This window comes from Mobula hypostoma, chromosome 7 (genome assembly GCF_963921235.1).
Source record: "Mobula hypostoma chromosome 7, sMobHyp1.1, whole genome shotgun sequence".
Classification (NCBI taxonomy): domain Eukaryota; kingdom Metazoa; phylum Chordata; class Chondrichthyes; order Myliobatiformes; family Myliobatidae; genus Mobula; species Mobula hypostoma.
Genome location: NC_086103.1, coordinates 148,234,235 through 148,257,711, shown reverse-complemented (window position 1 = coordinate 148,257,711; position 23,477 = coordinate 148,234,235). Strand labels below are relative to the sequence as shown.

The 23,477-nt window shown below is 41.5% G+C and overlaps 1 protein-coding gene across 4 annotated transcripts in view; it reads right to left on the bottom strand.

Moving 5' to 3' along the window:
• LOC134349645 (microtubule-associated tumor suppressor candidate 2-like) overlaps positions 1 to 13,081 on the bottom strand; it is a 452,095-nt gene extending 439,014 nt beyond the window's left edge. For 3 of the 4 annotated variants that reach the window (XM_063054258.1, XM_063054261.1, XM_063054262.1), the window contains exons 1-2: positions 12,906 to 13,081; positions 12,334 to 12,401 (exon numbers count right to left, since the gene is read on the bottom strand). The gene's annotated coding sequence lies outside the window, so the exon portion shown is untranslated. The remainder of the gene's footprint in view (positions 1 to 12,333; positions 12,402 to 12,905) is intronic. The other variant, XM_063054259.1, reaches the window with a different exon arrangement.
• Positions 13,082 to 23,477: the final 10,396 nt, after the last annotated feature.

Below are 23,477 nucleotides of genomic sequence, written 5' to 3'. Positions count from 1 at the left end.
CGGCACATCCTTTCTAAATAGGGGGCCTAAAACTGCTCACAATACTCTAAGAGAGGCCTCACCAGTGCCTTATAAAGCCCACTGGAAATAAATGCTAACATTGCATTTGCCTTCTTCACCACCAACTCAACATGTAAATTAACCTTTAGGGAATCCTGCACAGGAAATCCCAAGCCCCTTTGCACCTCAGATTTTTGAATTTTCTCCCCATTTAGAGAATAGTCTATTTTTTTTATTTCTTCTACCAAAGTACAAAACCATACACTACCTGTCACTGTATTCCATTTGCCACTTTTTTGCCCATTCTCCTAATCTGTCTGTCCTTCTACAGCCTCCCTGCATCTTCAACACTACCTGTCCCTCCACCTAGCTTTGTATCACCTGCAAACTTTGTCACACGGCCATCAATTCCGTCATCCAAATCATTGATCTGCCACATAAAAAGAAGTGGTCCCAATATCAACACCTCTAATCACTGGCAGCCAATCAGAAAAGGCTCCCTTTATTCCCACTCTTTGTCTCCTGCCAATCTGCCAATGCTCATCAATACTAGTATCTTTCCTGTAATACCAAGGGCTCTTATCTTGTTAAGCAGCCTCATGTCCAGCACTTTTTCAAAGGCCCTCTGAAAATCCAAGTACACAACATCCACCGAAGCTCCTTGTCAATGTTGCTTAATATTTCATCAAAGGATTCCAACAGATCAATCATGCAAGATTTTTCATTAAGAAAACCATGCTGACTATGGCTTATTTTATTATTTGCCTCCAAATACCCTGAAACCACATTCTTAACAACCAACTCCAACACCTTCCCAACACTGGGCTCAGGCTAACTGGCCTATAACTTCCTTGCTTCTGCCTCCCTCCATTCTTGAAGGGTGAAGTGACATTTGCAATTTTCCAGTCTTCCCAAAGCATTCCAGAATCTAGAGATTCTTCTAGATCATTACTAATTTCTTCAACTACCTATTTCAAAACGCTGGGATGTACTCCATCTGGTCCAGGTGACTTATCTACCTTCAGACCTCTCAGCTTCCCAAGCACCTTCTCTCTAGTAATAGCAACTGCACTCACTTCTGCCCACTTAACACTCTCAAAATTCTGGCATATTGCTAATGTCTTCCACAGTGAAGACTAATGCAAAATACTTATTCAGGTTGTCCACCATTTTCTTGTTCCCCCATTACTACATCTCCAGTGTCATTTTCCAACAATCCAATATCTACTGTCAACTGCTTTTTACTCTCGAAAAATCTTTTGGTATCTTCTTCGATATTGTTGGCTAGCTTACCTTCATATTTCATCTATTCCCCCTTATAGCTTTTTTTTAGTTGCCTACTGTTGATTTTTAAAGGTTTCCCAATCTACTAACTTCCCACTAATTTTTGCTCTATTATATGCCCTCTCTATTCCTTTTAAGTTGGCTTTGACTTCTCTCATCAGCCATAGTTGCACCATCTTGCCTTCAGAGTAATTCTTATTCTTTGGAATTTACCTATTCTGTGCCTTCGGAATTGCTTCCAGAAACTCCAGCCATTGCTGCTCTGCCATCATCCCTACTAGTATCCCCTTTCAATCAACTTTGGCCAGCTCCTCTCTCATGCCTCTGTAATCCCCTTTACTCCACTGTAACACTGATACATTTGACTTGAGCTTCTCCCTCTCAAATTGCAGGGTGAATTATGTCATATTATGATCACTGTTTCACACGCTGCTCTAAAAAGCCATCTTATAGGCATTATACAAATTCACTCCCTTGGAATCTAAAATCAGCACCAACTTGATTCTCCAAATCTACCTGCATATTAAAACCCTCCCCTATGACTGTCGTAACTTTGTCCTTTTGACATACATTTATTTTCTTCCTTCCATTGCAGTTTGCAGCCCACATTGTAGCTACTGTTTGGAGGCCAGAGTACAATTTCCACCGGGGTCTTTTTACCCTTGCAGTTCCTTAACTCTACCACAATGATACTACATATTCCAAAGATTTTATTTTATTTTTTTACCAACAGAACCATGCCACCCTCTCTGCTTACCTGCCTGTCTTTTCAACACAATGCTGACCTTGGATGTTAAGCTCCCAACTATAATCTTCTTTCAGCTGCAACTCAGTGATGCCCAAAATGGCACATCTGCCAATCTCTAACTGCACTACAAGACCATCTACTTTATTCAGTATTCACATATAACACCTCCAGTGCTGTATCGATCACCCTTTTCAACTTTGTCCCCCTTTTACTCATTCTACTGACTGCAAGTTTGCTCTATCACCACCTGTCCTTCCTGACAGTTTCACTACGCACTGCCTCAGCTTGTAAAGCAACATCCCTCTCAGTTCAGTTCCCATTCCCCTGCCAAATTAGTTTAAACTCTCCCCAACAGCTCAAGTAAACCTGCCTTCAAGGACATTGGTCTCCCTCAGGTTCAAGGGTAACCCATCCCTTTTATACAGATAATACCTTCCCCAAAAGAGATCCCAGAATCAGAATCAGGTTTATTATCACTGGCACATGTCATGAAATTTGTTAGCTAAACAAATGACTCAATGATCCAGAAATCTGAAATGCTGCCTCCTGCTTCAGTTTCTCAGCCAGGCATTCATCTGCTAAATCATCCTATTCTCACCCTCACTAGCGCACGGTAAAGGCAGCAATCCAGAGACTGCAACTCTGGAGGTCCTGTTTTTGAGCTTTCTACCTAGCTCCCTAAACTCTCTTTTCAGGACCTCCTCGCTTTTCCTTGCTATGTCATTGCTGTCAATACTTGTCAGTACCTCCAGTTGAACTCTGTCCTTTTGTGTGTTTTCCCCCTAGCTGTCAGTCTGTGGTTTTGTATTGCCATGTGCTCCTGTCCTCACTCCTGCTCTACTCCGGCCCCTGTATTACTGAGTACTCCGTCTCTCACCTGTTTCTCATTATTACCTGTATTGCTGCCACCTGTGTCTCATTGTGCTCCACCTATCATCTGCCTCTCTGTTTATTGCTCAGTCTATTTCAGTCCTGTGTTTTCACCTATTTATTACCAGATTGTACCAGTGAATTTTCCTGGGCCTTTCCAGCATTCGTATCTGTACTCTGTCTGTCTGTCTGTCTGTTTCCCGATTTTGGTTTTTGGATTTCTCTGAATGTTTTGATCTCTGCCTGAACTTTGACGCCGACATTGTTTGCACCTCGGGATTTGTTACTCAATTAATATCACTGTGTGCACAGTATTAGGTCTGTGATTGGATCCCTGCTCCAGCGCCCTGACAATATGTACCAACACTTCTGGCTGCTCACCCTCCCCCTTAGGGATGTCCCTGACCTGGCACCTGGGAAACAATATACCATCAAAGTGTCTCTATCACATACACAGGATCTCGTCTCTATTCCTCTAACTATGGAATTCTTGATCACTACTGCAGTTCTCCTCTCCCCGCTTCCCTTCTGAGCCACAGTGCCAGACCCAGTGACGGAGACCCAGTTGCTACAGCTTTTCCTTCACTAGGTCCCCCCCTCAACAGTATCCAAAACACTAAACTTATTATTGAGAGGAATGGCCACAGAGGAATTTTGTACTGGCTTCCCATTTCTCATTCCTCTCCTGACAGTCAACCATCTTCACGCCTCCTGTGACTTAGGAGTGACTACCACCCCTGTAGCTCCTATCTATCATCTCCTTAGTTTCCCATACGAGCTGCAGCTCCAGTTCCTTCACACGTTCTCTGAGGAGCTTGGCGCACCTCGTGCAGATCTGGTTATCTGGGAGGCTGGAGGTCTCACTGAATTTCCCTATCGTACACAAAGTGCACAACACATTTCCTGGAGTCATTCCCACTGCTTACCCGATATGTACCTTGCCCAAGCCTGATGAGCCGAAGCCTCCCCATTCTGTTTGCCCTTGCTAATGAATTGCGACTGCACTGCTAAAAGAAATGAACTACTGCAAAAGGTTCTTTATTTAAATCTCTCACTGCCCAGCCTGCAAGAGGGCTGCTGTGCCCATTCACCTGCTCCACCGAAGTAAACAGCACCTCGCCATCTCTGGGAACAGCCTGCATTGCCCAGGCAGAGGATTGATGTGGATCTTACCAGGCAAATCCTGGGCACAAACTTCTTGTTAGCAGTGGATACAGCTACAAAGTGCCCAGAAGTGTTCCCAGTAGCCTCTTCTATAGCCTGGAACACTGTTGATGTGCTTAGAAGCATCTTCACAAGGACTGGTGAAGCAGAACACTTAGTCAGTGTCAATGGAGCACAGTTATTACAGAACATTTTCAGTCATTCCTGAAATGAATGGAGTAAAACATATTGCATCTGTACTATACCACCCAGTTATGAATGGCTTGGCAGAAGGCTTGTGCAGAGACTAAAGAACACTCTGCAAGCATTGTCAGCAGAACACACAACACAAACACTGAACCAGAAGCTCACCAATTTCCTCCCTACAGAACAACTCAGCAGTTATGCTGTTCCTAGTTCATCCCTTGCGTTCACAATTGGATCTCCTCAAACCCAATCTCAGAAGGAGTATGCAGGGCAAACAGCAGAGAAAAACAAGAGGACTCCTTAAACAAGGGGGTTCGATGTTCCACTCCTGAACAAACAGTTCAGACGAGGGGCTACATAGGTGATCAAAAGTGGGTACTCAGAGAGATTAAGGACAGAACCAGATCACTCTCCTACACTGTGGATATTGCTTCTGATATCATCTGGAGACGACACATCGATCATTTGAGGAGAGCAGAGTCAATTGTTAGAGAAGGAAAGTGTCCAGAGCTGTCAGAACCACTTCCTGCAGTTCCAGAGTCAACTCCTCCAATCCAAGAATCAGCGTGATCCCCTTGTCAGGTAACGACGTTATTCCATAAGAGTAAAAGAGCCTCCTCAGTGATTAAATCTTTAGGCCTGAATGGGACCATTTAAAATTTACCATGTTGTGAATGGATGTCTGTTTAGTAGCTGTATTACGTAGTATACTATCTATATAGTTCAGATGCATTCTATATTGAGTTGGAGTTTATAGCTAAACAGGGAGTAATGTTATGTATTTAATGTTATAAATCTGTAGTATTTGAGTAATATTGTACCTAAATTGTTCGATTAAACATTCTTCATTCTTTAAATAATTCATTATGGTTATATATACGAAATGTGTGAATTGCATATAGCGTTACGTTACCACATCATATGTAAGTGCTCGCTTAAAGTAAAAACTAAGTTAGACTCATATTTCAGACCCTCCATCTTTTGCTTGAAGTTAATTTTATGTTTTGGAATTATGAAACATAATAATTGTTTGCAGGTGGAGCGTTGGGGGAATGGGACTGTTACTCAATGAGAAAACTATCCGCTGTTTAACAAATGGAAGTGCGTGCTAATGAGGGCTTTCAATGCTTGATCTTACCTTATGAAAAGTTTACAGAAGGCTTTGGGTTTTTCTCTGGGTAATCTCTACATTGTTTCCAGGTGATGGGATTGGAATACTGTACCTGAGACCAGAGTCTGGTACAGAAAATGCATAAAGTGGGATTTTCATAAGTCATGTCTACCATACCCCTGGCACCCCACTGTATATTAACTTATTCAAAGGTACACAGTAATGCTGAGTAAAGATGAACTTCAGAGACGAGAAGTAGCTTTTTTTGATATGTTGCACAGCAAAACACTGTGCAGAACAGGCCAAAGTTAAAGCAATTTTAAAAGAGGCCAATACGGACATTTCAACATTTCTTGAGACCTGCTCAATATTTGAGTAATTTTCTCCCTTTGCCATTAGCTAATGTGAAGACTCTAAGATTTAAAAAGGAAAGCTGTGGCCTGTTCTAGAGAGAATTCCATGCAGTGGTGTTGAAAACTCATCACTATCACACCAGTTCTTAAATACGGTAATCTTCAGGAAAAAAAGGTCATTGTAAAAGTGTGATGTATCGTAGTCTGCAGACCAAGCAACAACTGTGCATAGCCCATAATTGGTGGTCTATGTTTAAAGGCATGAACAGAAATAGAGCTGAGTATTACACAGATATGGCCTCAAGGCAATTATGTTTAGCTCTGTCACATTTGAACCATATATCTACGATATGTGCAGGAAACATCAAAAATTGAGTCAGATCTATTGTAAACACTTATTCTTAAACCACAATGCCCTGAAGAACTTCACAAAATATTGCAGAGATTATAGAAGTTTTATAAGGAAAAAGAGTACAAAAAGGGTAAAATGCATAGCTACTAGAAGCAAATATTCATGAATTCACAAGTGAGCCAAAGGAAACAATCATCGTGAAGCAGTTTCAATTGGAGCTGTGTAATGAGAACAGCTTAATAACTCTGCTGCAGGTATGGGGTTCAATCACTGATACCTAAATATCTCCACACTTAGAATTTTTAACTAAATCAATTGACAAAGAAAACTAATAAATAAAAACATGGGCCTCACTTTCACTGCATATAAATAGAGCAGCCTAATGGTAGGCACAGCACAGCTGCTCCTCATAACTGATGGGCAAAACTTTGGGGTACCATGGCAGCATAGCGGTTAGCATTAATCCATTACTACTTGGGGTCAAAGTTCAGAGTTCAATTCCAGTATTGTCTGTGAGAAAGTTTGTATGCTCTTCCCGTGTCCTCATGGGTTTCCTTCAGGTGCTCTGGTTTCCTCCCATATTCCAAAGGAGTACCGATTAGTAAATTGTCCTGTGATTAGGCTATGGTTATATAGGTGATTTGCTGGATGGTGTGGCTCATTGGGCCCATAGGGCCTGTTGCATGCTGTATCTCTAAATAGCTAACTAAATAACCTCCCTCTGTGTGATTATAAATGTAAGCTCATTTGATACAGATTGCATAGTAGCTTGTATTCACGGAGGTTTAGATCATCTCTACTAGCTGAGGATGATATCTAACTTAAATGATCAAAATGCATTATCTATTTGGAATACCACAGTTCACCATGTAAGGAACCTTAAATTCAACACAATATTGTGGTCAGCTGATAGGCAAAGATCTTTGTGAGCTGCATTGTCATACTCTTCTTGTTTGTATTTAGTGCAATAACTTGATTGAAGTGGTTAGACTTATTTCAATTAGACCTATTTCAATTATGGCTGGGAGTGCTTTGAAACAATGTCAGACAGAGTTGGAACATGAGACAACCTGGCTCTGATAATGGAACACAATTTAAATCCATTAAATGCACAGTGTTGATGAGGCTTGGAGCTTTTGAAATAAGGCACTTTCACTTAGAGACCCACAGAAAAATGACAAAACCAAGAGTGCTGTGAAGACTTTAAAGAGGCTTTTCACAAAATGCAAATAATCTAGTAAAGCTGTTTTTTAAAGCTTTTTTTAGATTGAAACAATACACCAAGTAAAATACAGAAGAGTCTGCTCAGAGACTGGTGGCATTGGTACAAGATACTAGTTCCTATTACAACCTGAAAATTCTGGTGTACTGGATTAGAAACCTGATCAGAACTGAAGATTGTCTCAGACTGAAGACTGTATTGAAGCACAGACCCCTCACTTTTCTTGAAGCTGCTAGTAATCTTCAAAGGCGGGCACAATAACTGAAATGGCATCAGCATATCCCAAGAATCAAACTCTATAGTAAAACAGAAGAGACTTCATCTAGTTTTCCTTCAGCTGACAGGATCATTGAGGATCACAGGGCTTCCCAAATTCAGAGACTGAGCTCATGTCCTATTAACAACTGCCTGCACTGGTTGTAGCTCTAAAGGGTTTCGGTGCCCCTTTTAGAAGAAACATAACTTCTGTGGGCAATATTTTCAGAAACACTCTCTCCTCCTCCCATCAATTCAGCATCCATTCATTCATTAGCAATGCTCACTAGTTGCTTGGAGGAGTGTTGCTTGTGTTGTGTCTGTTCCCTTAAGACCTGGCTGGAAACATCATGACAATGTGTTACAATGTGACAACTACAAGAATGTGTAATGTATCAAGAATGAACACTGGGCTGGAACAAACAGCCTCAGCTTCAGTGCGGTGTTACATAAAGAAACTAGACAGCATTCTTTCCTGAATCTTGCATTTGAAGTTTTAACTGTAAGACTTTCACAAATTGCATTAGGGAAGCTCACAATATTGTGTCAATGACACAAAAACTGCACCTTAACTAACACTTGGCCTCCAGCCTTCTATGATTTGGCATAGTGTGACACTGAAAAGAAGTGCAGGCCTATTTAAACAGATTCACAGACTTGGGTACAGCTAGATGGGTTTTGAGAGGAACAACACGATTAAGCCTTTGAGGAAGCAGAGATGACATGTTTTAGTGAAAACAGCTCTCATTCTCATAAACTCTGGTTATTTACATATAGGCTCAGTCTATTCAACCTCTTCCCATAGTGTAATCCCCCAGTACATGAACGAGAATGTATTTCATCCATTGAATGTATAACCTTAGGTGGGGAGCACAAACCTCTACACAATAACCCAGAATGATGTCTCAACTTGTCTTTTCCCTTGTACACTAACCTTCAAAATTAAAGGCCTTCCTAATCATTTAATGTATCTGAACCATAATTGGTGTAGTCATAGTCATAGTCATAGTCATACTTTATTAATCCCAGGGGAAATTGGTTTTCATGTAGAAGGGCAGCAAAGCGCATCTGAACATCATGTCAACCTCTCATGTTTCCTTAATCTTCTTTTCAATTATCCTATCAAAGTGGATGACTTGACACATTTCCACATTATATTCCATTTGTCATGTCCTCACCAATTCATTTACAGTATTCTGACTATTTCCCCAATCAGACTCTCCACGAGACCGAGAACCACAGTGGCAACAGGAGTAGGCCGGCCAATAGGAGTAGGATGGCCAATAGGAGTAGGCTGCTGAATAGGAGTAGGCCGGCCAATAGGAGTAGGCTGCTGAATAGGAGTAGGCCGGCCAATAGGAGTAGGCTGCTGAATAGGAGTAGGATGGCCGATAGGAGTAGGCCGGCCGATAGGAGTAGGCCGGCCGATAGGAGCAGGCTGCTGAATAGGAGTAGGATGGCCAATAGGAGTAGGCTGCTGAATAGGAGTAGGATGTCCAATAGGAGTAGGCTGTTCAGACTCTCAAGGCTGCTCTGCTGTTCAACAGAATCATGGCTAATCTCATTTTTCTCAAGTCCACGTTTTAGCCCTTACCCCATAACCCCTGATTCCATCCTCCTCGCGGGTTATTTTGCCACCCAGCTTTGTGTCCTTAGCAAACATTGATCCACTTTTCCAAATCGGTGGAATAGACAGTAAACAGATGAGGCCCTAGCACTGAACCCAAGGACACCCCACTCATCTTGGCTTTGAAATGCCCCACTTACTTATTCTACTATCAATCTGGTAACCAATTCTCAGATCATGCAATAAGATTTTATCCAACCATGTGTGCTCTAACTTCTTCTAACAGAAAATTCTGGAAACATTCAGCAGGTCAAGTAGCATTTTTGATAAGACATGGCCAAAACAATGGCACACCTCTTCAATGACTTGGACTTGATCAGGGCTCACTGCTATCACTGTGAAGTTTACACATTCTCCTTGGTTTTCCCACAGGAACTCTGGTTTGTTCCCACATGTCAATGACATACTTGTAGATTAATAGACTACCATGAATTACCATATGTAGCTCAGGGCAGGAGAAACACCCAGGTGATGGGTGTATATATTGCAGGGAATTAGATGGGAAAATAGTACTGATGAAAATGCTTTGCTTGCCAATTTGACAACTCAATAAGCCATCTTTCTTTCTTCTGTATTAGAAGAAATTATTAAATGTGAACATAATAAACTTATACAGAGGCCACTGATACAAGATAGTCACCAAGAAATCCAATGGGATATTCAGAGGAAACTTTGTTATAGAACAGTCATGGAAATGTGAAAGTGCCAACACAGGGAGAGGATGATACAAAGTAATAAATGATGCCAGACAAGCATACAAACCAGAAATCTAGTAGACATACTTTGAAAAGGAACGACAAGAGAAAGCTTGATTGGAATATAAAACACACCATGGACCAGTTGAGACCAATAGCCTGTTTCTGTGCCCTATGTCCCAAATAATCCTAAATGAAGCATCTGCTCTTAGCAGTGAATCTCTGTACCAGGATGCCAAAGTATTTATGAGCATTACAGAATCATACACCCTCTGATTTCATGCTATTTCCATGGAAAACAACCAGGCACAAACAATATTATCACCCAATTGCATGGGGCTATTGAGCTTCTTCATTTTAAACCACCATACCTCCCCAAGTTTAAATGGGTCTGAAAGCCGTGAAAGATTAAGCATCTAAAAGCACTCAATATGCTGCTCTCTTAAAAATCAAAGGTCATAGCTATCATTTTTAATGTACATGTGGCTTTCTTCATAGGGTAGTAAGTGAATAAATGCATTCTCATCATATTGGAACATCATTACTAATCAACATCTGGGCTTCTGTGTCACCTTCTGCTAGATCCTTGACTTTCTCATCAGGAAACCAAAGTCAGTGCAGATCAATACTAGCGCCTCTTCCTCACTGACAATCAACACAGGCACACCTCAAGGATGTGTTCTTAGCTAACTGTTTTACACTCTCTGTACACGTGACTGGGTCAACGAGCATCTATAAATTCAGCAGTGACTGGCAGAATCTCAGATGGCAATGAGGAGGGAGATAGATTGCCTGCTAGGCTGGTTGAATGGTGTTGCAAACAATAACCTGACACTGAATGTCAGCAATTCCAAGGAACTGGTCGGGGACTTGCAGAAGAGGAAGTTGGGAGAACACACGCCAGTCTTAATTGAGAGATCAGCAGTGGAAAAGATGAGCAGCTTCAAGCTCCTGGGCATCAACATCTCAGAGAATCTATCCTTGATAAAAATCACATTGATACAATCACAAAGAAAGCATACCAGCAGCTGTACTATGTTTGAAGTTTGAGGAGATTTGGTATGTCACCGAAGACTCTTGCAAATTTTTACAGCTATACAATGGGGAGCGTTCTGACCGAGGACTGAGGCCGCAGAGGACTGTAAACTAAGCGGGCACCATCCTGGGTACAACAAAATTAGTGCTTCAAGGACCCTCATGATCCAGGACAGTGATAACGTAAGTTGCTGCAGGCCTGACACCCTTGTCTGGTGGCGCGACAGAAAACATGGAAGGTACGTAGCCTCAGTGGTAACGAGGACTAGGCCTCAAGCTGTGGGCTTCTCTGCTGCTGCAGACCGGGTGAGGAGATGCCCGAGGCAGTGCATCGTGGTGTCCATGCTCGGCTGGGAACTGGCCTCTCCCGCCGGTGCTGCCCTCCCATGTTCAAGCAGTGGAATGACAAGCTGGATGTGCGCACCTGCGCACTGCTGGGAGACTGTACCATCAATAGCAAGGCATGTCGCTCAGGGTCTTGGACTACTTATGTTTTTGTTTCATGTAAATATACTTCTTTGCTCACCATTATGAATATGTTATTTTGTATGTGTTTTGCACCTTGGCCCCAGGTGAACACTGTTTCATTCACTTTATCTTTGGATCACTGAATGATATTTAAACTTGATTTGATTTGATTGGCATGCCCTCTTCTCACTACTACCATCAGTGAGGAGATACAGGTGCCTAAAGACTTACACTCAATATTTTAGAAGCAGCTTCTTCCCTTCCGCCATCAGATTTCTGAATGGTCAATGAACACTACCTCACTATTTCCCTTTCTCGATTATTTTTGTGACTGGTGATTATTTTTATATTATGCACAATACTGCAGTCATAAAACAATGAATTTCATGACATGTATCAGTGATAATAAATCTAATTCTGATCTTGAGATAGTACAGTACAAACATTCAACTAAAGCAATCGGAGACCTGGAAAAGTTACAGCAGCTACTGCTCTGCAATGAACTCTATTTCCTGAGATTGTGGCTGGTACTTCAGCCTTATTAGGAATTCTAATCCAATATCTTATAAATTTACTGCAGTTAGATACAGTAATAAGAATTAGCCTTACTGTTATTAACATCTTCAGACATTCACAGTAATTGTTTTGTTATTTACCTCAGTCCTAGCACTTTTCAAACCATCATCTTGAAGAAGTAACTCCTGTTAGTTATCTTCCATTATGTACAGCAGGACGAATGGAAATAAACAGTTCATTATGCTTAAAGTTACAGCATACATCAACAGAATGAAAGGTATGCTATTCTGAAACAGGAAGCTGTACAAACCAAACACAAGTTACTCAAAGCCTTCAATAAATTAGCCCAGACATACCTCAAGCACTCACAAATATTGCATTTTACTGAACTATAAAATGTAATTATTGCACAAATAATTCCATATGCCCTTACAGAAAGTAACTTACCACAAATTGTAAGAAGGATGTTTAATTGGTGAAGGATACTCTCGAGATCGAAAAACAGTGTTATACTCCTATAACACAGGAAAATACATCATTGGGGTGGAAATTAATAGGTCACAACTTCATAAAGTTATCCAAAGGAAATTCGCAAACCAATTACTAATATTTCCTTCCATCAATAAGAAGAACCAAAATGCTAATCACTTATAGATTTTTCTTAAGGTTCTTTATGCTTTTCCTGGACCCATTCGAATCCCAATATTATGAGAAATTCAACCGCGATTTAAAAAATGTTGATCCCTCCAGGAAACCCAGGATTGAAAGATTAAACACATCCCGACTGTTCTAATAATGTAGATTAAGCTGAGGACAAATGCTGCTCCCCACCAAGAAACGCAGGAGAAAGGGCAGTTATTGTTGTACTTCGCACATCTGTCCACAAAGCATCCCAGCTAGTGGTTGTGGCGTTTCTGCAGATGTTACCCTGCTCACACAGCGCTCTTCGACCCGATTCCTATACGTTAATGTTTGACACCCTTCTCTGGCTACCAAACCCGTGTCCAGCGAAAGCATACCTTCCCCGAGGAGGAGCAGAGATCAATGCGAATACCACGCAGATACCTGAGCTCCGGTACCGCGTTGCCACACGTAAATTACAGTAGTCGCTTGGCCTGCATGCCGTAGAACCGATGGGGAAAGACCGGACTAGACTCATCGGACTGGCGTTCGCGTTGTAATCACTAAACCTGAAGCTGTTGCAGCCTCCCAATCCACCAAATCCCATCGTCAAACGTATAGCTCAATGTAGACTGCAAACAACAGCGTCTCCTACTGACGTTCCAGGACTCCAACAACGTTTTATTTTAATGGCCAGTCCCCCAACTACCTGCACTTGTTTATAATGGGAATTAGTGTAACTTCAACCATTATCAAAGATTGAGTACTTGGCATAAAATTGATAAACAAAGAAGTTTCATCGGAGATTTGTTTTTTTTTTAATGGCTACAACTTTATATATGATGCATCGCTATTTTACCGACTGGATTACATTTACAACTTGATGAATGAAAGAAAAGTACCTCCCCTTGCAAATCCAACAACTCAAAGCGAATAAATACGACCCCAGTTGGATTAGCACATTAAAAATGTAAAAAAACTAGGTTGTATGCATCTTGCCAAGAAAAAGGAAATAAATCTAAGAACTGATTTGGCAAAAAAAAGATTGAGAGTTGAGTCAAACAAGAGGTCTGAAATGAAAGAGATTGGCTGGTAACAAATACTGATATATGGATTTTAAGAAACCATAAAAATAAAGTACAATTCCACTCAGAAACTTGTATTATTAAATAAGACCACCTTTCATTTTCTATACTCCAGTAAGTACAGCTTTACCTTGCTCAATTCCCTTGAGAGGCCAAGTACTTCATCCCAATAATTACCCAGTGAATCTTCTCTGTACTGCCCCCAATGCAGATACAAATTTGGAGAATAAAACAGTGTAAAAGAAGCTTCAGATTAGAGAATACAGAAACCTGTTTGCCTCCATTTTATGTTATGAACTCTACCTGCTGTCTAAAACCTATTAGTGAACTTGGAAGAGTCTGCAGACTTGTCAAAGGCCACTTTTTTCCAATATTCGCGTATTTAGCATGAAAATGATTGTTGATGCAAACAGTGCATACTTTCTTACAAGTAAGGTTTCTTTACCCTCTAAACAACTTATCTATAAAAAAAAATTGTTGTGGAATTCTTTGGATACTATTGAGATTGAAGCATATCAATCAAGTGTCATGGTATGACTACCACATCATGGAATGGTATGAAAGTGGGTAAAGCTTGGAAGCAATTTGCAAGAGACTACCAAAAGCCTGTATAGAAGGAAATAAACAGCTTTAGATGATCATTCAGTGAGTTACAAAGGAGAAATGCGTGCAAGTGGAATTTAACATTAAAGTCATGTAAGGTAAGAAGAATACAATTGCTTTGTTGATTAATGGTATTTTGTAATTTTTAGATCAGATAATTCTCATACAGTTTTCTATAATATTTTATCTTATTATTTGTAGTGATTTGTACTGCATTAGCTGTCATGCTCACTAGTTTTAATCTTTTTTTATTTTTTCAAAAGAAGTTCTAAGATATTGCTCCTGTTTACCCTTCAGAAAGGGATCAGGCCAAACTCAGATAACAAGTACAAAGGAAAGCTACATATTCAAGTTAGTAAGCCTTGCCAAAGTTCACAAAACATGCAGCATATATAAGCTAAGCACACACATTTAAATTACACCATCTTTGTACATAATTTAAAATCTAAAATCCTTTCTAGCATTTCTATTATAAGTAAATAAGCATTAAAATACCAATACATTGGCAGTCCTTGTGAAATTATTGAGAGCATGTTTTTGATTTTTTGAAATGAATTTTTACTGTGGATAAAGCTCTGCATGAAGGACAATATTCAATTAGTTATTCCTACAGGGTTGCCTTTTCAATATTTCAACACTCTATTGAAATATTTTAAATTAGAGTTTATTCCAATCTCAGACATGTGTCATTTTGATTTGCTTATTCCTGATGCCATAGAATCAAATATTAGATTCTGGGTATTCCTCAGCATCATTTTGTGGGCCACATTAATGTATTATTTTTCACAGATTTTCCCAGTGCCTTTGAGTTTGCCAAACTGTCAGTCTGCCGTTTGACTAATCCACAATTACACTCTTTTATCAAAACTTCTAATCTTGTTCTGCTCTCTGCCTTCACCGTTCTCCTGTCATTAATTTTGTTTCCAAGCTAATAAATACAATCTATTCAGACATTTAAATTAAGTATGTAAGCAAGTAGTGACAAATTATTACATGTCATCAAAATGTTTTCAGCTCTCAGAGTAATAATCCAATTTAACCTTTTACTGGATGAACAGATATAAATCAATAACGTCTACAATTTATCCATCATAGCTTTCCATGACCATGATATTCTAAGGAATAAATGATCAATTTTGTCAAAGGAGGTATTCTTAAGCAACTGTCAAAAATGGGATGTGATATTATCTTGGAAGTTAATCGACTTTCTGTCCTCACCTAACATAAGACAATAAAGAAAGATTTTGATTTAGATTAAGTATGGTTAATTATTCTGTTGGGATAGTGTTCTTCTAATGAAATTAAGTGTCTTTATGCATCCTAGATCTGTATATCTTACCAAGTAATTCATTGTCAAGGTGATATATTTAACAGCTTTTTAAAATTATTCTTCCTCAATGGCTATTAAAGTGTTAATACTAAAGGTGGCATCTTCCTAGGTGTAATCAATAGTCATTTCTGCTATGCCTAACCTTGACAACTCCCTGAGCATTCTCCCTTTGGGTGTCTGAAGTTTATTCCATCTGCAGACTAATTATATAAAGAAAATGAGTAGGATAAATTTGTTTGGGTCTATTTTAAAGCAGCTGCTAAAAGAAATTAATCTGATACAAGAAAGTTAAGTACATATATGGAATCAGGAAAACAACTGTATTTGCTGTCATGCAGAGAAACAACACAGAAACAGGCCTTCAGCACATTCCAACCGCCCCACCCGTCAACCACCCAATTTACAATCATGCAAGGATATAGCACTGAAACAGGCCCTCTGTGCATTGGATCTGCCCTGATCACCAATGTACACTAATTCTACACAATCCCACTTTTTTAATCATCAGCTAACTCCAGGTTGTAGAACTCACCTCCACAATTGAGGCCTTTTAACCTGTCAACCCATCAGTAAACCTCCACACTGCTACAGGGAGAACGTACAAACTCCACACAGGGCTTAACATTTGCAATGAACACAGGTCTCTGGCATTGTGAAGCAGCAGTTCTATTCATTTGCTGGTGCGCCACTTACTGCGTTTGTCTTTCTAACAGGAAGGTGGGAATTCAACCCAAACAAAGTATCTCCATGAATCATGTTCCACTTTAATGTTTTGTACTTTCATATGGAAACATTCAAGATTTCAAACTTTATAATAAATATTAATGGAGACAATGGAAACTCCACCGTGGATCACTTGAAACCTCAACAAAAGTTTAGTTGTTCATTAATTATCAGGGAAGTGCATTAATTATACAATAAATCTAATAAAATTTGGATTAAAGCCAAAACAAACAATTTCATTAAAAAATATACTGACTTAACCTAATGAATACTTTTTCTGCAGCCAACAAGAGGGCATTTACAAAAGAGAACCATTTATAATAAGACGTCTTAGTTTATTCATGGATCTCATTAACTAACAGAGTTATAACAACAATCTTTCCCTTAAGATCAGCGAGACAAAAAAGCTGATCATTGACTTCAGAAAGTGGGCATCTATAGAAATCAGTGTGGGGAACATGCCAAATTTCTTTAACCTCCTGCGGAAGTAGGGGTGCTGGTGTACTTTTATGCCCAGGGCGACTGGTGATGTTCACTCCTAGGAACATGAAGCTCTCAACCCTCTCAACTACAGCACCATTGATCCATTGATGTGAACAGAAGCTTGTGTGCTGCCCACGCTCTGAGGTCAATAACCAGCTGTTTTGTTTGCATGGGGTTGGTGGTAGAGGCTGACACAATAATGATGTTTAAGGGGCTCTCTGACAGCCACCTGAATGTAAGACAAATGGAGGATTACGGACTGTGTAGGAAGGAAGGAATTCAATTGATCATAGAATAGGTTTATGCTGGTCTGCACAACATCACGGCTGCAGAACCCCTACTGTGCTGTACTGCTGTATGTTCTATATTCTATTGCCCAGACTGGGCATCTCAAACTCAAAAAAAAAACAGGAGAGGAAGTGTCATCCATAGTCATGAAGGACTATCTAAGATTAGTTCATTTGTAATTATTGTGAAACTGATAACGTATGTTTTCACAAATAAAGCATAGAACATAGAACACAGAACATAGAATAGTACAGCACAGTACTGGCCCTTCGGCCCACAATGTTGTGCCAACCCTCAAACCCTGCCTCCCATATAAACCCCCACCTTAAATTCCTCCATATACCTGTCTAGTAGTCTCTTAAATTTCACTAGTGTATCTGCCTCCACCACTGACTCAGGCAGTGTATTCCACACACCAACCACTCTCTGAGTAAAAAACCTTCCTCTAATATCCCCCTTGAACTTCCCACCCCTTACCTTAAAGCCATGTCCCCTTGTATTAAGCAGTGGTGCCCTGGGGAAGAGGTGCTGGCTATCCACTCTATCTATTCCTCTTAATATCTTGTATGCCTCTATCTTATCTCCTCTCATCCTCCTTCTCTCCAAAGAGTAAAGCCCTAGCTCCCTTAATCTCTGATCATAGTGCATACTCTCTAAACCAGACAGTATCCTGGTAAATCTCCTCTGTACCCTTTCCAACGCTTCCACATCCTTCCTATAGTGAGGCGACCAGAACTGGACACAGTACTCCAAGTGTGGCCTAACTAGAGCTTTATAGAGCTGCATCATTACCTCGTGACTCTTAAATTCCATCCCTCGACTTATGAAAGCTAACATCCCATAAGCTTTCTTAACTACCCTATCTACCTCTGAGGCAACTTTCAAGGATCTGTGGTACCCCCAGATCCCTCTGCTCCTCCACGCTACCAAGTATCCTGCCATTTACTTTGTACTCTGCCTTGGAGTTTGTCCTTCCAAAGTGTACCAGCTCACACTTCTCCGGGTTGAACTCCATCTGCCACTTCTCAGCCCAATCCTGCATCCTATCAATGTCTCTCTACAATCTTCAATAATCCTCTAAACTATCTACAACACCACCAACCTTTGTGTCGTCTGCAAACTTGCCAGCCCACCCATCTACCCCCACATCCAGGTTGTTAATAAAAATCATGAAAAGTAGAGGTCCCAGAACAGATCCTTGTGGGACACCACTAGCCACAACCCTCCAATCCGAATGTACTCCCTCCACCACGACCCTCTGCCTTCTGCAGGTAAGCCAATTCAGAATCCACCTGGCCAAACTTCCCTGGATCCCATGCCTTCTGACTTTCTGAATAAGCCTACCATGTGGAACCTTGTGAAATGCCTTACTAAAATCCATATAGATCACATCCACTGCACTACCCTCATCTATATGCCTGGTCACCTCTTCAAAGAACTCTATCAGGCTTGTTAGACACAATCTTCCCTTCACAAAGCCATGCTGACTGTCCCTGATCAGACCATGATTCTCTAAATGCCCATAGATCCTATCTCTAAGAATCTTTTCCAACAGCTTTCCCACCACAGATGTAAGGCTCACTGGTCTATAATTACCCGGACTATCCCTACTACCTTTTTTGAACAAGGGGACAACATTCGCCTCCCTCCAATCCTCCTGTACCATTCCCGTAGAAAGCAGAGTAGGCATTTTATGTTTCCAGAAAGCTGTAACAACTCATGTATTGAACACCAAAAGCTGAACACAAGGCACACATCACATCAGACCTGCCTCTTAAAGTGAACCGCAACCCAGTGTCGGTGGTTGTAAATTATGTATGTTTCCATCAATTACGTTATCCTACACAGGCCCTACCCCCAGAATTCACTAAAACTGGCATTGTGAGCCTGTTCGGAGCTCAGACAAGCCGCCTGGCTCCGGTCCTATGTTCCATTGGTGGAGGAACAGCAGAGGCCTCTGGCTCGTACAGAAGTGTGTTGACATGCTCATGGTAATGTTGAGATGGTAGGGGTATACTAGCAGAATCCTCCAAATCTTGGGCCAGTTTAAAGCGATGTACTGAAGTATATTCAGGTTTACCCCTCTCATCTATGATAAATGTCTTTTCCCTCCATTCCAAAACACAGAACAGGCCGTCGTAAGGGGGCCTAAGGAGGTGTTGGTGTGCATCATGGCAGATGAAAACAAACCAGGAGGAATGGAGGTCAACAGGAACCCAAGAGTGCTGTATGCTATGATGGGATTTGGGAATAGGTGCAAAGGAATTGAATGTAGGGAGTAGGGTGGAACGCTGCTGAGTGACTGACCAAGCGGTTGTGGTGTCAGGAATCAAAATACTTGACACTCGTAACAGCTGCCCCATTACCAATTCAGACGCGGGTGACTGCAGGTCCTCTCTTGGAGCTGTTCTGAGCCGCAGCAGGACCCATGGGAGACATACCAATACTTATCCATCAGGCAAGCCCTCAGAGCAGCTAGTAAGGAGTGGTGAAAGCACTCACATAGGCCATTGGACCGTGAGTGATACAGTGTGCTGTAGTGTAGCCTAACGCAGAGGTTCATGGTCATTGCAGCCTAGTGGTCTGATATGAATTGGGGACTGCGGTCAGTGGAAATACCAGATGAGGTGCCAAACCAGGAGCTGATGAACACCTGAGTCACATCTATGGCCATCGCTTAAGCTAGAGGGATGACTTCGGGCCACCTGGTTGTACGGTCCACCATAGTAAGGAGGTGCGTGAAATGGCGGGAGGGGGGCAAGAGGACCAACAAGGTCCACGTTGACATGGTCAAGCCATTGCTCAGGGTCGTCAATGGCTTCTGGACATGACACTTAATTTTTCCCTGCTGGTACTCCATACTGGTTATGTCCAATCACGCATGTCTTTTCTAAGGCCAAACCACATAGACTTTACTGCAACTAGTTTCAGTGAGGCCTTCCAGCCTGAATGCCAGAGGCCATGTATGGGGTCAAAAACAATCCAACTCCTGTTTGCAAGCACTATGGGGCAAAGGAGGCTGGTTGAGACATAGCACAAGAGAGAACTCCAGCTTCCCCAAACTTACTGTCAGCCAGTCACAAGCCTGGACCTCTGGATAAGTAGCTTGCTTGGCTGCCATGCCAGCATAGTCAACCCCTATGTCTATGGCCTCAATGGCTGGCCCTGAGAGCAATCAGCCATGGCATTATTTTTCCCTTCACATGTTGTATATCAGTTGTGAACTCCAATATACAGGACGATTGGTGTTGCTGCCTTGCAGACAAAGGGTCTGATATTTTGGCCTTTGCATGCTTGAGGGGTTTGTGGTCAATAAATGCTATGAAATGGCGACCCTCTAGGAAAAAATGAAAGTGGCAGACAGCCAGACGGAGACCAAGAAGCCTTCAGTCAAACGTGGTGTACTTCCTTACGGGGCATTGGAGTTGACAGCTGAAGAAGAGCGCTAGCCGCAGGCTTTCAACCAACTGGCCATGCACAACACCTCCGCATACCCTGAAGCATCAGTAGTAATGGCTATAGGTGCAGTGGGGAGCAGATGCGGCAGTAGTGTCACGTTGGAAAGAACTTGTTTGGTGTCATCAAACGCTCTGGTCATGTCTGCTGCCCAGTCAAGCATGTGATTAGGGGTATTGCCTTTAAGTGCACTACACAGGGGAAGCGTATGTCCAACAGCTTGTGGAATGAAGCGGTGAAAGAAATTCACCATATCTTAAAACTCTTGTAGTTTTTTTAGTTGTGTGAGGCAGTAAGAAATCTGTAATAGCAGCTACTTTCATGGGAGGGATTTTGCACCTTCTGTGGAGATGCAATAGCCGAGAACGTCAATGACTGATAACCCAGACTGCCCCTCTTCCTTCCCTTTCACCAAAGTTCCACTCTCCTCCCCTATTTCTTAGCCGCTTGGCTTCACCTATCACTTTCTAACTATGCTCCTTCCCATCCCCCTCCCTTTTTATTCTGGCATCTCCCCCCTTCCTTTCCCATCTTGCTGAAGGGTTTGGCCCGAAACATCGACTGTTTATTCATTTCCATAGATGCTGCCTGGCCTGCTGAGTTCCTCCAGCATTTTGTGTGTGTTGTTTGGATTTCCAGTGCTGCAGATTTGCTCCTGTTTTTCCCTATAGTCCTTCATGGGTGCATTAGCAAGGGCTATGCAAACTTGATCAGGCTTTTTCTGCAGGAAGAGTTCTTTAAAGATAAGGCAAGGATGGTGATTTCCCAGGAGAGACAGCATGTGATCCATTACCTCCGAGAACTTAGCATCACTGAGGTGCGATCAGACACCGATGGTGCAGAAGTCTGTAAATAGTCATAGTCAGACTTTATTGATCCCTAGGGAAATTGGGTTTCGTTACAGTTGCACCAACCAAGAATAGAGTATGTAGAGAATAGAGAAAGGTGAGTTTTCAGAGATCGGTAATTGTCATATTAGGTGGGTGTTCAAGTAGACTTGCCACTCTTGCAGCTGTGGAGATGCTGAGCGACGCTACCACATAGAAATATTTGGTGTTGACAGTGAAGTTTTTGGCAGCGCCTACTGGGCTTGGCTTGTAGAAACCAAGGAACCACATCTTCCTCCCAAAGCAACTGTGCTGGCCGGCGTGTTGAATAACTCTGGAATCATCCTAGCTCATTGGGGTCACCAGTGCAGGTTTTCACAAATAAAATGGCCTTTTGTGTTTCAGAAAAGCCATAGCAACTCATTTATAGAACAAATAGTGCACTAAAAGTCCTTCATGTAATTGCGTCATCACGTCAGACCAGCCTCTTAAAATGAACCCCAACCCAATGTCAGAGGTTGTGAATTCTGTACGCTTCCACCAATTACATTTGCATTGTGACTAAAAATGGAAGAAACCTCACAGCATGTTCAGTGCTGCATACGTGCATACTAAAATGTGGAAGTTTAGAATTTACTCACAGCTGTTTCTGTGCCCCACGGCTACAGCTTTCACCCGGGCAAATAAAATAAAACACAGATGCTGCCTGACCTGCTGAGTTCCTCCAGCGTGTTGTGAGTGAAAATAAAACAGTCAATTGTTAAGTGCTCTATTTTGTCCCACTATTTGCACTACATGGGACATTGAAAATATTATGCACCAATAAATGAAGTGCGAGAGGTTAGTCTATTTCCCACTGAACAAGCTCCCTTGCCATGAAAACCTAATTTTGTAGAAACTGATTGTCATTCTGAATAACTGTCAACGTTCCAAGGATTTTAAAGTAATAAATTTGAATTTTTTTGATAATTCAGCTTCTGTATATCCCTTTAAGACAAACTAAAAAAAATCCAATGGTCTTCAATAGAAAATAAAAATAGTATTAGATAAATTGAAATGCTAGCTAACAAAAGCTGCAATACTGAGGATTGGGAAAAGCAGAATACAAAAGGGGACTAACGAGAAACACAAAAGCAGACTGTAAGAACTTCAATAGATTTGTAAATAGGAAAATATCAGCTAAAATTAATGTAAATCCCTTTCTGACTGAAACATCATAATTTATATTAAGGAATAAAGAAATGGGAAACTGAAAAAAGGCTGGTCAGAACACACACCAATCCTCATTGAGAGGTCTGTGGTTGAAAAGGTGAGCAGTTTCATGCTCCTAAGCATCAACATCTCAGAAGATCTATCCTGGGCCCAACATATTGATGCAATCATGAAGAAATCGCACCAGGTAATCTTTGGGGATTAGGAATCCCCAAAGTTTCTAGCAAATTTCTACATGGGGAGCATTCTGGCAGGTTGCATCATTGTCTGGCAGAGAGGGGCCAATACCGGGGATTATGTGTTCAGAAGGTTGTAGACTCAGCCAGTTCCATGATAGACATGAGCCTTCTCTTCTTCCCTCCCATGCACCCATCCATCAAGAGGGCGGCACCCCCTTTTATTAGCGAGAATTTGTAGTAGTGGGCCCACTTCCACGGCCTAAATGGTAACGTGATTCTGCTGCCACAACCACTTTCGTACATTGGAATTTCTGGAACGCAATTGCGTTTCTGGAAGAAAGATAGACTAAAGTTAGCGGGCTCGGCTGTGTAATATTTAATTGGAGTTATGATTAGAAATCAAACTCCAAATAAATGTTCGGTAATCTTTACAACGTAGGAAAGGGGATTTCGGGGTGATCGTGGACGCAAGGTCAGCATTCAACGATCGCCAATACTAACGATCAACTTCCGTCTCAATGTAAAGACGGCCCTCACAGCCCCATGCACCACTCGCCGCAAGTTTAAACCGGGGCATTGGTCAGTAACGCCTTTAACACTATCTATCTATCTATCTATCTATCTATCTCTCTCTATCTCTCTCTCTCTCTCCCTCCCTCATCTTGTTTTACGGCGGTTGGCATCCAGCTTAATGGTGCATTACCGCCACCCTCCGCTCCAGAATGTGCACTAGACATACATTCTAAATCCCTTCACCCAATCTCTCACACACACACAAACTTAC